An 18262-nucleotide genomic window follows, 5' to 3' on the forward strand; every position below is an offset into this window, starting at 1 on the left:
CAAAGTTTCAGCTGCTGGATATTTTTAATTTTTCCATTCTCTGGCATGTCTGGCCACCTTTCTTCAGCAGGAGAGTTTCACTTGTGCATAAAGGCAGGGTCTTGCTCCCACACTCATGGGAGATTTTTATCTCCAAGGAATGCATTGGCCCCTTCTTTCTTGCCTTAGAAAGTGCCTATTGAGAAAACAGTGACCTTTAAGTCCTCCCCTGAGCCTCTGGTTTCCTGAGGGTCTGATTTTTCAGCCTTTGCTCTAAAGCAGATGCATTAGTTTGTGTCGGGCTGTTATTCATGTGCATTTTCTTGGGCTGTGCTTAGTCAGAGGGTTCAGATCACTCTGTGACAGTGACCTGCCCTCGCCGGTACCCACCGTCCATCACTTGTCATGCCACCTGCGGTATATCATCGGAAAAGACCCTGCTTTAAATCATTGATAGCTGTACTGAAATGCATTGGACCAAGGACTAAACCCAGAGGGTAGCCAAGGAAACAGCAACATTTTAAGTTGTTGGTGAACCAGGTTTGGCTCTGCCTCATGTGGTCATGCCAGATAAAAACTAATATTTTAATCAAAACACCATGGTGCTTTTGGGAGAGCAGCCCTGCTATGCCAGTTCAATAAGCCAGAGTAGACATCACTTTGTGGTTTTAATAGGGGCTATCGACAGAGGCCTCTGGATTATCTTTCTGAAGACTGCAAGGAGACTCTCCTTGCTTTTAAGCTGGGAGCAAAGAAAAATTTGTCCTCTTCGGCATTGCTCATAGCAAGCAACTAAAGCCTCAACCATAGACCACATCTCATACATACTTGGAAAGTACTTAAACCAAGAATGGTTGATTATATTCAGATGGAAGAAATGGTCACAAGGAGAACACAGTGATATGCCTTCATGGGTCCTCCCCATAGATGCAAGTGCTCCAGCACGATGGCCCTTCCCAGTGCCAAAACCAGGGCCGCTGCCTGGCACAGCTCATCACACAGCCCACCTGAAATATTGGTCCCTCGAGGACTTTTTAGTGTCTTGAGACGGTGTATGTGTCCATGCAGAGATGCGATGCAACAGCCCGGATAGGTAAATACCAGGTGCAGCACTCTCCCATCCCTCCACGGCACAGCATGGAGGAGGCAATGCTGCACCTGAGGGCTGGGGAAAGCCCAGGGTTGCAATCTAATGCTCCAGAAAGATGTAACTTCAAGACACATGGAAGTTGAGCTGCTGCTGAGAGCAGGGACAGAGACTCTTAAAAAAAGAGTGACGTGCTTAAAAAAATTATCTGGTCATTACTGCGTCCCTTTGAAGCAACTGTCAAAACATGACAGTTCTCCTTTGGGCCAGTTGTTTTTACATGGTGACCATTTGCAGAGAAATTTCCAGGGTGAGAGGAGCTCCCTTGAATGCAGCCTGCTGAAACAGTGGCAGCCTGAGCAAGGGAATCACATGAGTTCTTGTGATGTTAGATGTTTTAAAAGCCTTTCTTGGGTTCTGCCTGCAAAATTGTTCCAACCACCAGCCCACTACATAAATCACAAGCACTAGCACCTCATTCTCCTCCACAGTGGTGTTTGTAAAAACACGAGCCTTCCACAGCCCTGCCAGCACATCCTTGTCAGGATTTGCTCAGCAAAGGCTGGGGAAGAATATAGAAACAGGGTAAGCACCGAGTCCTTGCGGTTAATCACCCAGCATGCTCAGGCTTAAAACCAGCTCATCTCCCACTCCCTAAATTTAAAGAAAACAGAAGCACAGCCAAAACACAGCTCTGGGTTTGGACTTTGACCCATCACATTGCTTAGGCCACTTGGGCCGCTCCGAGTCCACCTCCTGAGTCACAGAGCAGAGTTTTTTAACCTCAAGTTCAGGAAATGTTTTCTTACCCTGGGGTTTCTTGAGCGGGGGAAGTCGGCGGCCAGATCATTAGAGCGAGCTTGTTCAGCAAAGCTGGTCCCGCAAGTGAGACGCTGCAAGCCAGAGGGACCTCAAAATGGCTTTGATTTCTGCCTCCAAAAGCAGGAGATGAGAGGGCTCCGTTAGCTCATCATTATGCTGCTATTTTCCATCTGGGAGATACTCACGTCTTCCAGGACTTTTACATAACCAGACCTCATCATCCACCATCAATCTGAGTTTCAAAACCCTCAAGGCCTAAACGTGAAGCTGGAGTGTGACAAGCCTGGCAGAAAAGCATCTTTAACAAGCAGGACTGCTCATCAGCAGCACAGAGATAATGAAGGCAGAGGGTTAATAAGCCACGGCAGGTCACAGGCTGGTGAAAGATTGTGCGAATACAACCCCACGATGCAGCCAGAAAGGCATTCATGAAATCGCTTCTACAAATCCTCCTTCATGTAATCTGTGGTCCCAGATTTTAATGAAAAAGTGTACTAAAAGTGATTTGCAAATGAAGCATGTAAAGAAATAAGGACTTTGCAATAGCTGTGCTTCATACCTGTGCTGTTTCCCATTAGAAAGCTCCTTCAAGCTACAGAAAGTATTACCTCTGGTTTACAAGCAAGACAAGTAAGGCACTGAGGTTAAATGTTTGGCCCGAAATCACATAGTTAGGGTATAAATAATGAAAAAGTCATGACTCAAAGGCCCTGTGCCACACACTCACTGGCGTGACTTCTTCTGGGATGAGTTTTCTTCTCATTGTCTCTCGTTACTTTGCTATCTGAGTCATGGCATTTTTAATTAAAGCTGCTCCCGCACCCCTGTAAGAAAGTAGTATTTAAAGGGGTCTGATTTCAGATTATGAGGATCAAAGAACATCTGGGAATGGTACTGCTGCCCACCGTTGGGCTGGCTAGGTCTCTCAGCACTGAAAGTGAGAAGGGTCTTCTTCACACTAGGGTGGGACTGAAAACACGGGTTTTCAGATTTGCCTCTAGTTTTGGGGGAAGGACTGGCTGATTTTGGTTTCCTACGTGTAATTTTTGCTGTAGGATGGAGCTTCTTTATAAACAGGAGCAAAAGATTCATAATCAACAATAATCTGGAGTTTCTGCTTTTTCAGACAACCTCAGAAGATGCTCGATTAGCACATTGTTTTAGTGCATGGCAGTCCACATCAGTAGGTGGACATGAACCAGACACAGACAAGCTCATAGCAGGAGACACTGGAGCAAAAAGATCAGTAAGGGTCAGTCAGGACTTACCTATTTCTACACCTAAAAAGCTTCTGTATTTATACTGCCCAAGATAATCATCCCTGGGGCAGGAAGAAAGTACACTAAACCTTGGCAACAGTTCAGGAGCAGGTCCCAAGGGTGGCCTGAAGGTCAACTACCTTGAGGTACTTGCTGCTGGGACCTTCAGGACCCAACAGGTGGGTGGCACCAAGGTACGGGAGGTTTTTTCACCTGTAAATACAACCCCTACATTTTATTGTTACCTGGTGGATCTCAGTAACATCTGAGGTTTGGTCCAGGAGCCTAAAAAAGCAGCCCTAAGTGGTTAGTCCCCTTGAGAGTTTATTTTCTGCCCTTCTGGACATGTTCCACACTGGGGTCCTCTTCTGTTTGTAGCATAAGTCCTCGCTTGTGCCAGCTCTGCTTCAGGGCAAATGGTCGGGGCAAGAGGATGCTGCACGCTGCCATCTCTCTGCCTTCACACCTTCAGGCTGCCCCTCCGAAGGCTCACATACCTCTGGAAGTCACACCAGGAAAAGAACACCTCCAGCATTTGGTGAGACAAGCACCAAGGAAGGTCACCTGCACTCCCACAGCTCTGGGAAACTCAGGGTTTCACACCTACCCGACACAAAGGCTCACCAAGCTGCCTGAGCTCGGCGGGCTGCTCAACGCCCACCTCTGAAAAGGAGCTTTATATTCACATAGAAATACATACATATATATATATATATAAAAAAAAAAAAAAAAAAAAAGTGTGTATGTTTAAAAGGAGCAGCCACAAGATGGATTTTCAAGTATTTGTAAGCGTTCAGGAGAATCTTCCACCCCTTCCTGCTCTCCCTCTGCACTCACAAAGACATATTCCCCCCAATCCCTGCTCTCCTCCCTGCAGGTACACTTTGAGCAAGCAAAGCACCGTGTGATTGCTCGGTGCCCTACATCCCCAGGTCTTGTCATCTGGCAGCTTTTCTAAACACGGCTTTCTTCCTCTCAGCAATTCTGTGGGGACCTTGAGAAACGACTGCAGCAAACATGCCCTGGCACTTCAAAGTTGGAGGGCTGACGACTCATGAAATGCACTTTTCTTCTTGTCTTTTTTTTTTCTTTTTTTTTATTCCCCTCACATGTCTAACAATGCCATCTGTGCTGGCACAAGCTCTGTCTCTGGCCGTGAACCTGTGCAAGAGAGTGATCCAGGTCCAAGGATGTTTTTAATATTTTCTGTGATAAAGCAGGGAAAAGCAGACTCTACGAAAACCCTTGGGAAAGTATAAAAAGCAGTCCTGTTTTAACATTTTGCAACATAAAACTACTTAGAGATGGCCAAATTCTTCCACTTAAATTTAGATTTCTAGCTGAAACACGTAGAGGAAGAGTCCACTGCTGCACACTCCTCTACAGCCAACAGAGAACAAGGGATTGAAGTCTGAGGTGGGCTGGTGCCTGGTCGTGCCTTCTGGCCATCTCTCTCTCTGTGGGACTGTCCTCCTCAGGCAGGCACCTCAGGTAAGTGGATGAACTGGCTCTACAATAAGATGAAGTCAGCTGAACTTGATGGGGAAAACCCAACACAACCTTTTAAACTCAGTAATTTTCCTCCTCGTCTTTTATTTTTCCCTCCTGGATTAAGAAATTAAATGCTCCCCAGCCTTGTAGTGAGAAAGACTCATCGAGGAGCTCAGCTCCTAGACAACAGCATAAAATTGCAAAGCCAAAAATGCTTTTCATGAAGGTCCTCATTCAGGAATTTGCTGAAGTATCCATTTCAGCTGGGACTAGAACAAGCATCAGAGTCCCACCAATACTTGCTCGGACACTTATTTCACTGTCTCATACCTGGGTCATTTCTCCAGCTCTGGCTGCTGTCTACCTCTTCACCCTCATCCCAGTGTCTGTGATCTCCCAGTGCCCCATTAACACCCGTTTCACACTTGTCTGTGGATTTCTCAAAGAAATGGAATAGCATGCCATCTCCTTATTTAATGAAACAGCATGCCCATGAATTAGCATGACATCCCCTTATTTAGAAATATTTATTCTCTTCCTTTACAAGACCTTCATCCTTGTGTTTTCAGACCTCATTCTAGTTTGGTTTGCTCCTTTTCACAGTCTCCAGTGGTTTTACACCTTTCTAGGCAAGCAGTGGAGTGCAGTCCAGTTGTGACATCGGTGGACTGGTCAGGCTACATGGTCGTAGAGTCACAACCAGCATCTAAATTAACCACAGCAGCTGCACTCAAAATGCCCTCAGAAAGGCTGACTTGCAGCGCAGCCAGTATTGCTTTTAGATGGCTACTCTGCGAGCTGCCATCCAAATCCCTTAACTGATGAAATGTTAATGTCTGGTAATTTCTAAGACTTATAGTAGAAGAAAGAATCTGGACTAGTTGACCTCCTGCATCTACGTTGATGAGCTGAATTTTAGTCTCCGGGTAGCAGACTTTTCCTGGTGCAGTGGTTGCTCTGCTGGAAAAAGTGGAGGAGAATGGAGGTCAGGTAAAACTGAAGGAGCAAATTTGTACTGCTTCTTGGATGAACAATGGCAAAAAGCTCAGTCCAAACTTTTAGTTTCACACAGAATGATCGGGTCATGTTTTAAAAATTATTCTTCTTTTACTATGTCAATCTTTGTAACCCAAATGCTGTTACGGAATGAGGGTTTCTTTAAATATCCAAAACATTCACTTTCATCAATCCACAAAGGAAAAAAAAAAAAAAAAAGAAGTAATGTTTTGACATTTCCAAAATTTTTCCAGCATCTTTTACTGAATCTATTCAAATGTAACTCAAATTCACAAATCATTCTGGTTGACGTGCACGTTGCTGTGTAAAGCATATTCTTGGTCCAAACACCGTGGTTGCTACCTGCCAGCTTCAGCCCCTGACCTGCAAAAGGAGGCTGGCAGAGTGCATGGCTCTTGCAGGTTCACCTTTGGGACCAGCTCTGCTCCCGGCCCTGGCTCAGCACCACGCGCTGTGAAGCCGAGGGACTTGCTGGGGTACCTCTGGTTGCCGGGTCTGGCTCGGTGGCTGCGCTCTCTGTATGCAATGACACAGGCTTTGAGAGCACAGAAGAAATGTTGGACACCAGCGAGCTTCCCTCCAGGCCAAACCTCCGGGTTTACCGTGATGTTTTCACAGAATCCCAGAACCATCTCGGTTGGAAAAGACCTTGAAGATCATCTAGTCCAACCATGAACCTCACACTGACCATTCTCAACCAGACCACATCCCTAAGCTCTATGTCAACAGTTTTCTTCTAGTATCACTCCTTGGCACTCTGTGGCTGCTCCATACCAAGCCCAAAGACTCAACGGTGGATGTGTTGGTGCTGAGATGGACGATTACCCCTCCAGCACAGACGGGTTGTGCTCCATGGCAAGATCCACTGCAGAGGCTGTGTACCACTGTGCAGCATCCAGTCACGATCGGGGTGTTCAGGCACTGCTGCAATACTGAAGACAACATCAATTGCTCCACCTCGGCTGGGAATCTCTCCCCCAAAGTAAATTCCGTACAAATCACTTGTGGAGGCATGAAAATACACACACCCCCCCAACACTTCTTCCCAACATTTGGAAGGGACATAAAAAAACCAGCTCTTGAGCAATGATCGCCCCTTTCATAACTTCTCTTAAAAGAAAGTCTTTGTTTGTCGGTCTAACTTTTAGTATTTGCTATGCCAATGGATCAAAGTGTCCTGATAATAGCAAAGAAATAAAATCAAAATATATGAAGGCTCTGGATAAATCTCCTTTTTGAAAATAATATAAATGCAAAAAAATAACACAGCTGAAGCCTGCAGAAAATGTCCGGTACTCCAATTATTGGAGATAGACTCTACATAGCCTGTACATTTTTTTTGAATATGAGTTTATTTTGACATGATCTCCACATTTTCAGCTGTCGGGAAGGAGAAAAAAAAATCCTTCCCAGGGCCATTCAAGATAAGCCATGGTTTCCTATCTCTTTTGACTGAAAATACCAATAAACTTCTTCCAGTTATTCCCCATCTTCCTTTGGTCTCTTCTTATTAGTCTTATCATTTTACTGCCTCCTTTGATATATAATCCCTTTATGTTGTGCAATGATAAATCAAAATAAAGTGCACCACTGAGTGATTTTATTGTTATTAAAAGGTCGGCTGTAAGAGGGTCGCATCCTGTCACATATCCTAGAGAATTCATGGGAGGTGCATTAAAAAAAGGAGGCACTGTGCTTCTTGAGTATGTTTAAATGCTTCAACATCCCTTCAAATGAGCTCCGCAATGGATCTTGCAACACAGTGGGGTCCACTTGGGGCCGCAAAAGGCTGCGAGAAACACGTCCCTGCCCTTTGTGGGGCGCTGCAAACGTCACTCCTCGCTCACGGGAACGCTGAATCAGTAACGAGGTCTGCTCCTCCAGAAGACGTTGTGTCTCCAAGTCCTTCAAAGTGATCGGTGTCCATTTTACGGATCAAGAGTGTCCGTTATTCCCACCACAGCTCCCTGCTGCCCCATCCCACTGCCTCGGCAGCCAGAGGATGCTGGGGATTGCTGAGGGAGGGTTGTTTTAGGGACAATAAAACCCTGTGCAGAAGCCTTATCGCCCTCTCTCTCACACAGCAGTGATGTCTGAAATGTGCTCAGAGCATTTATTAAGGACCTGTCAATAAGCTCTTCCTGAAAGTGTTTTTAAGATACATCACCATGCCTTTTCCCATCACTTGCATGAGCGCAACAGCCTGATCCTGCAACAGCTTATTTGGTCAGCATGATGCCCAGAATATCCCCCAGAGTTTCCGATTTTATTCTTCTCTGTGTTGCAGGAGCACTAATCCAAAGCGCTGCCAGGTCAGGGCAGAAGGCGTCAGGCAGCAGCTGAATACAAAGAAAAGGGAAGGTAGGAAAATGTAACACATTTTACATAGTTTCTGATTCCTTTCTCACCCTCTTGCTCATTTTCAGCAAACCAACCTGAACTGGGAACTGCACAAGAGGCAATGTGGAAGTGAATATGGAAAATATATGTTTCTTGACTACTGGGTTAAAAAAAGTGATGAAACACTCCCTCATAGTGGGAACTGGCAAAAAAAAAAAAAAAAAAAAGAAAAAAAAAAAAAGATTTGGATTTCTCCCTCTGCATTTGGAACTTGCTCATTTGGAAAAAAAAAAAAAAAAAAAAAAAAAAAAAAAAGCAAAGAAGAATGAAGTTGCCCATGAATGCAAAATCTTCCTTTTTTTTACCCAGACCAATTCATTCACCAGGGTCTTTAAAAAATAAAAAATTTGCTTTTGGGCTGGGTGGAAGCACAGACCAGAAATCAATAACCAGAAGCAAACACACTGACAGAATTAACTGCTAGAGGACAGGCAGTAACAGGCAAGTCAAAATCCCCAAATCCCTGAGCACGCTGAAGAGTGTGTCACAGCCTCAGACCTCCAGCCCTACTAATCTGGGCAGCAAGAGGTAATCCAGCACCTCTGCTCCTCCGGGCTATGCTGGACACCCAGCAAGCCAGCTGCCAGGCGTGTGTAGATCTAGCAGATCTCCTGCCTTGGACCAGCTTCCAGAAATTACCCAATTTTCAATGATTCTGCCTCATTCTCCTGCCACTAGACGTGGTTCATGGAGCTTCAGGAGTCCAGTTTGCTGCAGAGAGGCCCACAGTGGCCTCCAAAGGGCTGGGACATGATGTGCAAACAATGGAAGAAGAAATTAAGCAGTAAGGTGGCGTATGCCTTGTCCCCACCGGTCATATATTAGCTAAGCACATGGGCTGTTTGCACAAAACAAACACATCACGTGGTATTTGCTCAAAAATGGCTTGGGTGAGCTATTAACGCTTCATTAATATGTGATGAAAGGCAAATTTAGAGAGCTCCCCAAAGTGATTGAGAGCTCCAAGGGGCCAATAAATGAAATGATAATGTAATGTAAATAAGGTTGCGTAATACAAAGACTGGGAATTAGCCTATGATCTAATAAACGCAGCTAGATATTACCAGAAATGCGTTCCCCACCTTCCCCAATTTTGTGCAAAGGTAATATTGCAAGATGTTAAATTGCAAGGACAAAATTTTCCACCTCCATAAAAAGGAGGAGCTGAAATAGAATAAATGCAGCATTCATATAGAGCTAGCAAATACTCCCCCTTTTGTCTTTAGTGAGTTTTTTTACCCCCCCCCCTTTTTTTTTCCCCCCCAGGGCTATTTCTGTTAAAAAAAAAAAAAAAAAAAAAAAAGGGGAGAGGGGGCTGAAAATACACCGGTGTGAGGGAACATCGTTCTGGCATTTCAAAAATTAGTTTTGATGTGTTGCTCTGGATTATTTTGAAACAGCATCAGTGCTCATGTCACTAAATATTTTACAGCTCTGCCACCTGAAATCCCTAGAGGAGTGCCCATGTTGTCCATTAACTCTCTCAGACAGAATTAGCCTAGGCAATATTGTCTGACTTTGGCCAATGACACCAAATGAATTTTAGGCAGAGAGTGGACAGTGAGGATAGGCATCCATTAATAATAATATCTCTCCAACCATTGAAGAGGCCATTAGTGATTGTGCTTATTTTTAGCATACTTGAAAAGGACTGAACGAATCCACCCTCATCCCCGTAAGTACTTCTCTGTCCATTTTCAGGTATTTATTTTGCATCAGGATTTTGTTCCAGCCTTGAGGTCATTGTTCCACCAGCCATCCAGAAGCACGGATAAAGTTTCTTGCACGCTCCAACCCAAAGCTCGCACTGATCCTCTTCAGACCTGTCACATATAGCAGACGTAGCTGCTTCTCCAGCAGGAGTGATCAGAGGAGGTGTCCATCTGTCCACCATTAGGCTCCTGAAGTATCACCATCCATTCCACTAAATTTACTGCTCTCCCACTATAGTCGATCAAGAACCATCGGGCCATAATCCATCTCATCCTAAGACAGATGGCTACATTAGGGCAGATGCCTCACACTCCACAAGTGACTATTTCTCTTTCACTGGCTATAAAGGAAGCCGAAGCTGAGCTCAGATGGTGGGTGTCACCGGCTGCCATAAGTCTCACCCTCACCAACAACTCCTGGAGGTGAACCTTGGCCATGAGCGCTTATCCCGCCCAAGTGAACAGACTGGTGCCACGGCCTCATGGAAGGTGCCTGCGTGGAAGGAAGAACTTGAATTATTCTTCAGCAGTAAATCTATTCACTAAAAATAGTTCTTAGCAAGTAGCTGGGAGAGATTTTCTTGGAGGCTCTGTGAAGAGTCAAGAAAGCATGGAAACTTATGGGTCTTTGGGGGGAAAAGAAATTCCTGGCTTTCCAAAGGGATATTAATGACTAGCAGATGGTTAAGAGACTGGGGAAAATGGGTATTTCGAAGATGCCATAAAATTGAAGGACTCCTACATCAGACTATCCATGGAGTTAAAATATTAGGTATCCCTTTTTCTGTGAATGGGATTCACCAGCACTGATCCGTTCAGGCCAAAACAAGCAGGTTTATATCCCTGCCCCAGCCAAGTCCCTGGCTGCTACTCATGTGAGTCTTTACTGGTCAGGTCAGTGAGCCCATTCCTCCCATTACCACTCTCCTGTAGGTTATTTTTCATAGAAATGCAGTGTGAAGTATGTTTTTCATCACTTCTGGCCCTTTATACGCTCATTCCACATCCCTCTGTGTGCTGGCTAACGTGAGAATGGTAGATACTGTCTGTTTCCAAACCTGGGATGAAAGTCTGAGGGTTCTTCATCTTTCCCTGAGCCAGTTTGGTTAGCTTTATTATTGCTATTGGCACATAAATCAACAGTTATCGCTAGCCAAATGCATAGGATTTGCCACAGCTTCTCTGGGTGGCAAGTCCTAGCAACAACAGCCTGCTACTTATTAAGTCAAATGCACTCAGTTTTATTTCAATTGACAGACGTATGGTTATTTGGCACAAAAACGTGAATTGTATTCCCATGGATGCACGATTAGGTTGAAATATATGTTAGTAAAAAATCTAATTACCTTCACATAGATGCAAACGTCTGCTTCTTTCGTGATGAACCGCAGCTCTTCACATCCTCGTCTGAATGAAGTCCATTCATTTCCTAATCTCTGGGGGTGAAAAAAAAAAAAAAAAAAAAAAGAGAGAGAAAAATGAAAAGGTCCAGAATCATGTCCAAAGTTTAGCAGGGCCAATTGCTGACTAGCAAACATCTGTCCTGTACTCGTGCAAACCCCACCAGCGAAGTTCAGTCTTACAAAGTTTTGGAGAGGAGGAAGGCAGTGCTGCTGGATCCCCAGCTGGAAGTGGTCCATGCTGTACACATGGCTTGGATGCAGAGAGCTGCAGGAATGCCACTGCAGTTTAACACCAACCAGCAGCTCGTGTTTTCATCCATTTTCTGTGCACACACTGCAGGGTTTATAAATCTCCACTTTACATCCAGAATATTCCTGGAAAACAGATTGCTTCTGACAAGGGTTTCTTTTTTATTATTTTATTTTTGAAATATAGATTTTTTTTTTAATACAACATGCTTCCATTGTGTTATATATTGCAGATGACAAACTTCCCAGCTGGTAATTTCCAATCATTTATAACATTGTCGTGAGAGTCCATATTTTTATATCATACCATATATCTGAAATACGTTGGAAAATATAAAATTATATGAAACTGATAATAAATACATCTCAACAGACAGACACACGCATGAGAAAACTTACAGATTTTCTTCTCTGCCATATTATGTCTTTATCTATTCTCCACATATCACTCTCTGAGGTTTTTGCTGGGAGTTTGCCACTGGGAAGCCAGCAAAAGTGAACAGCCTGTGCTGAACAGCCTCTGTTACGTTACAGAAGCTATTCTGTCTTCGGCTCAGAAAATCTCAGGCTTTCATGAAGCAAGTCATAAAAAAAAAATCTCTGATCTTCAGTTGACATTGTCCAGAAAAGAGTAATATACCCAACATGCCCTGGTTAGAGGGGCAGCAAGTGAAAGAATTGGAACACATGATGATATTGGAGCACTTCTAGCAGCTGGGGTAAATTAACCGTGCCCTCACGGACAAGATTTGTGACCCACTGATGAGCCTGCGGTCAGGTTATGCATCTTCTGAAGGCAATCTTGTTCTGTAAAAGTGGCATCATTAGATGGCCATATTTACTAGCTCTTTTAAAAATATTGCAAGCAGGACCGGCTGAACAGCAAGCTTCACTAGTGAGGTACGTGCTTGCAGAAATGAAAGGGAGAAGCATCTTGCTGAGAGCTGTTTATAGCACACACAGGTGCCAAGTCGCGTAGCATCCATCTCCTACGATCCCCTAGCCCCTCACAGACAATAAGGAGCACGTTCTCAAATAAAAGGAAGCCTTAATATTCCCAAAGGAAACTGAAACACTGAGAGATTGTGTAACTGGACCAAGGTCATATAGAAAATCTGTGTCAGAGCATGGCAACTGAACACCAAGTTCATCTAGTTTCACACTCTGTCTACAAAACCTTTCACTCCTCAAAATAAGGGGGAGTCAGGTGAGAGATAGAGCCCCTCCTGAACTCCCTGGGAGAAGCAGAACAGTCCCAGGATCTCACTGCATCTCCAGCTGTAAGGGGCACTTGCCTATGGCAGAGACAGTTTGGATAGAGAACCACGACTCCATCTATCAGACAGACCACAGTGATCCTCACCACCGTTTCAGCATTTGTGTTCCGTCCATTTTGTGAATTGGCAACAGTCAGGAATCGCCAACACACGAGCAGCACAGAAATGGCACCCCAGCATATGAACTCAATTAGCAAATAAAAACCTGGAGAGTTCCTCCACTGCCAGCCAGGACACCCACCACCCAGGTGGGAATCATCCCCCATTGCAAGAGGTTCCACAGACCGAGCTTCACTCTTAACCAGGCTGTTCCCATTGCAAAAGGCAGCAGGGCAGGTGGAAACAAACCCCGTGCGACCCATCACAGGGTCAAGTGGCTGCTCGGGATCAGTGACAGCAGTCACAGCAGAATACACCAGCGTCACCGTGGGGCTCCCCAACATCCACACCAGACTTTGTTTTCTCCACCTGCTGCCACGCCACCCATGAAAATGTCCTAGCTGAGTTTCTTTTCCCCTACATTTTTCTCTTTTTTTGGATGTTGCAAAGAGTTCACAGCAGGAGTCACCAATCTCTGCTTGGGGTGGGAAATAGTTCCAGATGCTCTTGGAAGCACCTTTTATTCACAGCATGCTCCTTGTTACAGTTAAACAGGGAGAAGAGAAATGCACCTCCCTTCCATGAGTGTTTTTGTGGAATGGAAAAAACATTCAGACTCCAGGGCAGGGAGAAAATCTACCAGAGCTTCACTGTTTTCTTGGATTTTACCATGTTCCAGCTGCTCAGATTCCTCTGCCATCAGTTACTGCTGTCTCTTCTTCTGCTGCCACAGGGGAAGATAATAATGTTGAAGTATGAAGTCCCAAAGAGACGCTGTTGTGTGTGGCTTGTTTTAATTCCAATCTGAGAGAACAAAAACAGAAGGTGGGGGGTTTATAATCATGTATTATGCATTTGCTGACAAACTATTTTTGCAAAGAGAAGCAAGGCAGCAAGATCTGATAGTCGCTGGGAAGTTTGAGGGGTCTGCATGGGAACTACCTGACACACACCCAAGGGAGCAGAGCACAGGCTTTTGTTCCATGAGGAGATCGCAAGGCAGGTACCCCAAAACAAGCAATACCCAAAAACGTCAGAAAATCCTGGCTATCGTTCCTGCTGGTGCTTTATTTGTCTTGACTCAAACAATGCCTTCAAACCATGTAAATAATCATTTCCCATTAAAAAGGAAAGATACTAGGGATGCCAAAGCCATTTTGAGTGGCTTTTCTTAAAGTAGCCGAATTTTGCTCCCATTTTATGGAGCTGGCTCAAGGCTCAGACAAGGTTTCCAGCAGCCGTCCAGCAGATGCTGGGCAGCTGCAGGAGCAGAAAGTGCCATCAGGCCCAGTGGCATGCACAGGACACACACCCCATTAGAAGTGTGTGACTGCTTTAGGGAATAAAGAGCCAATTTTTTTTCTCTAAATTACTAAATTACAAGCAAACTCTACTGCACGGAGATCCAAGATCATTTAGGAAAGGACTGGACTACTTAGGAGGTTTCCCCCAAGCCCTGACTTTTTTTTTTCTTTTGGACAGCACATAGCACACAGATCATGTATTGAACTAGAGGGTACCATTGGCATTAACACCAAATCTTCAGCATCGTTGATGCGTCTCAAGGATTAACCACAGCAGCCAGGATCTGCTGAGCTCCTTGCAGCCCTCAGTGTGCCAGTGGCACAGGCACAGGTGGCACAAACTCTTTAAGGAGCAGCAGCAGACGGGGGAGGTTCAGAGGGAACAGCGTGGTTGCAGGATCCTTACTCCCAAGCTTGTGATGTGTGTGGCTCTTCCTCCAGCTCCTGCCTCTGGAATCACACTGTCAAGAAGACATCAAAACTTGGAGATGCTGGGACAAAAAAAAAAAAAAATTCCTACCTTGGAAGAGAATTAAACACACTCTAAGGACCTGGGGGAAAGGTTTTACAGCTGCAGGCACCCACAAACCAGTAACATTTGTGATTTCCAAGCCAGCCTACATGACTGGAGATGGCAGGGTCACAACTGCTTCCATGAAAATCCAGTGCTGCAGCTGCTCTTTCCCTGGACAAAAAAGCCTCCTCATATTCTTTCTACTTAATGCATTAACTTGCAAAGTCCAGGCACAGTCTTCCCCTGAATAGACATGTCATGAGCACTCAGAGAGCTCCATACAGCTCAAACCAAGGCCACTTGGGTTTTTTCCAAAAAATGCCATCATGAATCATGGGATGTTATTGTAATGTAGTTAAGGGTGAAAGTATATTCCTATAAGACTCTACTGTTTGTAAGTAAAGCAGACAATATGTTTGTGAGAGTATGTTACTATAAAATAAACCAAATATGTTGATATAAGATAAACCATATAATATTACTATTGTTTGGTAATTGGCACACAGAGGAAAAGTCCGGTCTAAGATGAGCACAGGTACCTACACAGATGCAGCCCCTGGGCCATATCCCACTTTCAGCTCTGTTGGTAATAAGCCAAGGCAATTTAATGAATTTGATTGAATTTACTCTATGTAACAGAAAAAAATTGGCCCGCTGAATTTTTTTTTAAGCGTATGTGTGTATGTTTATGTGCATTTTAGATGGCTTGATAAATCCACAGCTATCTGGATTTGGAACTAATCTTACCCTGTGTGTAACCAACATGCTGGAAAAAATTACTTTATGGGCAGCAAGAATAATTCTTCTTAGTCATAAATCAAAGCTCTTTAGGAGGGAAAGATGCATCATGGAATTTTTTTGATTCCTCTTACCAGAAAGTCTTACACACATGGCCACATTAAAAGACATTTTCAAATGAAAACTGAAAATAGTTTTAGAAAATAAGACAGCAGAAAGCACATGGGGCTTGGTTTGATACTAAGGAAATATAGGATGAAGGAGAATATTACCAGCTGTGATTCATCTGATGCAAGAGACTTTGCTTTCAAAAATAAGCTCAGTACGGCGGAAGGGTCAAAACTGTACCTGGGATTTAGGATTATGTTATCTGCTGTTCTGCAACATGGTGGCAGAGAGAAAAGTCTCGCTGATAGTGCTGATAGTGGGAATTGGAGACTGAGGATTAAGCAACAGCACAGATAGCAACCAGCTTTCTTCTGTTAGCCTTTCATAGATTGAAAAATAAAAAGGGTGCCTGCCCACGTGAAGCAGACATAAGCTCTATGCCCTGTTGATGAGGGCTGGGTAGGAGACAGATAACTACCAAAAAGGTTGCATTATTATTTAAACCAGGGGGTGAAGAAATGGCCAAAGGCTTCTAAGAGGGGTGTGGGTTGGAGGAAAGTTTCCAAAGCCAGGGAAAAGCCAATCTGAAGAAGAGATAAAGACTTGCCCCAACCCTCTCGGCCTAGACTGTCCAAGAGGACCCTCTCAAATCAAGGGCACTCCTGAACGGTCTCATTAAGGCTTGCAGTTGTGTTGGAGACCCGGTGGTGGTGGGCAGAGTTATGGCCGTTGGTGTCACCTCCTCCAGCTATTGTACCTGCCTCTGTCTTCCCGCTGGGACAGCAAAGCCGCTCGGGGTCCATGTGCTCAGCGAAGAGCTGCTGATGGCACAGAGATTCATGGCAAAGCCAAAGGGGTGGCATCTGCTCCAGTTTAGGAGCTGGCCCTCGCGTGGCTCAGCCATCTCTGTGCATGCAGTGCCATCTCCCCTTACGCATCAGAGCCGCCAGATATAAACCGCGTCCCTCTGAGGATCCACAGGCTTGAAATCTACTCTGAATCAGACTGTTTTCCAAGTATTTGTTCATGGAGCAGAGGATGTGCAGAGAGGAAGGGCTCCACTCTGCAGTTTGGGACAATTTAGCCCAAACAGCACTCTCAGACTCAGGAGATATGCAGACCAGACAAGCAATGGAAAGAATTTTGCAAGGAAACAGTATTCAAAAATTCAAAATTCACTTAGCTATGCACAACTGGTAAAGAAAGTGCTGCAGGCTATCAGTACAACAAGCAAGCGTTACCCTGATCTGAGTGGAAGGGGGTGGACAGGTCACCTCCAGAGGTTCCTTCCAACCTCAATCACTCTACAAATTTGGGTTATAATAATGCTCTGGTTTTTCTAAGGCTCCTTTCACCAATAAACTAGTCCTACACTTCTTTCCAAACGCTAAGTTGCACCACACCCCATCAAGACCCTTTTGTGCATTATAACAACTGCAGAAAGAATTTAAGGTTCTGTTGGGCTGAAGCGACAAATCCAAATCTCACGAGTGACACAGACCCCGCAGAAGAGCTCGGCTCTTGCAACACCCAACCTCGTTACATAACCTCGCTCGTTAAACGCCAGTTGCAATCCCAGGTGTGACTGTGCACTGCTGGCGCATGTGCTCCTCGCTCGCTAAGCTTTGCTCTTCTCACAGCCAGATGAAAAATCCCAGCCAGACCCCGTGATGGGAGACAGATGCAGAGCCACTCCCAACATCCTGCTCTGCCTTACGCGCTGTCTACCACATCACCACCTAAATTGGTTCCAGCATCATCCTCACTGCTGATGAGGTGCAAAGCGGACGAAACACAGCCAGATCTCCCTGTGCCAGCTGGAAGAGGTGAGCTTTGGTATATAGCATCATGCTCAATTCGAACGGGTGCCATCAGTCAAATCTAACGCCAGAAGTTCAAAATACCTCTTTACAACATGGGAATCATTTGGGTCTTGAATTTATGCTCGGTGCTGCGTAACATTACCCATTACCTTTACAGCAGCAGATAGGAATTTCCAGGTTGAGCAAGAAATAGCTTGAACAGATGCCAAAACACCCCAAAGTAACTGGGTAAGAAAGCTGATGTCTGTCCACCCCGTTTGCTGCATGCCAGATCTAAATTCATCCCCCGTCTGCTCTGCTGCACCAGCGCCAACATGGGGTGTGCTGGCCATCAGGGACAAAAGTATTTATGAGTTTGGGGCATGCGTTCAAAAAGTCAAGTGGAAGAAAGAAGATTGTGGGCTCTTCTTCCAAGGAAAGGCAACAGAAGGTACTTTGGGACTGATGTGACTTGGAGCACAGGGCTGGCACTGGATCCTGGGTTAGCGGTGGGATCACAGGGAGAGAGCCCGTGAAGGTCTGCTCTGAGTGAGAAACATCACATGCAGAGAGGAGACAGGGAACAGGCACGGGGGACAGCAGGGAACCCGAGAGGCAGATTTTGGCTGCTTGCAATGGGGCTGCAATGCAGAGGAGGAGCTGGGCCTGGACCAGGGCTTTCTGCCACCTTTTGTCCCTGAGGTAAATGTGGTTGACAACCTCCCCAACTAAGCTGCGTGACAGGGTTGAAGGCCTGTTGGGAATTCATTGGATTTTCTAATTCTTCTGGCACTGAACTGCCGCAGGAGGAGGCTGAGCTGCAAGAAGACACCGTGGGCCAGCGCAGTGCTCAGCCCCAACAGGAGTCAGGGGTGGTATGCTCAGAGCTGTGGTGGCACAGGACCTTATGGAAGAGCATCTCTTACGCTGAGATCAGCCAACAGGAATGTGCATGCAGAAGGTGCAACAGCTGCACTGGACTGAACAACTGGATGAAGTTT

Source organism: Athene noctua, chromosome 1 (genome assembly GCF_965140245.1).
Source record: "Athene noctua chromosome 1, bAthNoc1.hap1.1, whole genome shotgun sequence".
In the NCBI taxonomy this organism is placed as follows: Eukaryota; Metazoa; Chordata; class Aves; order Strigiformes; family Strigidae; genus Athene; species Athene noctua.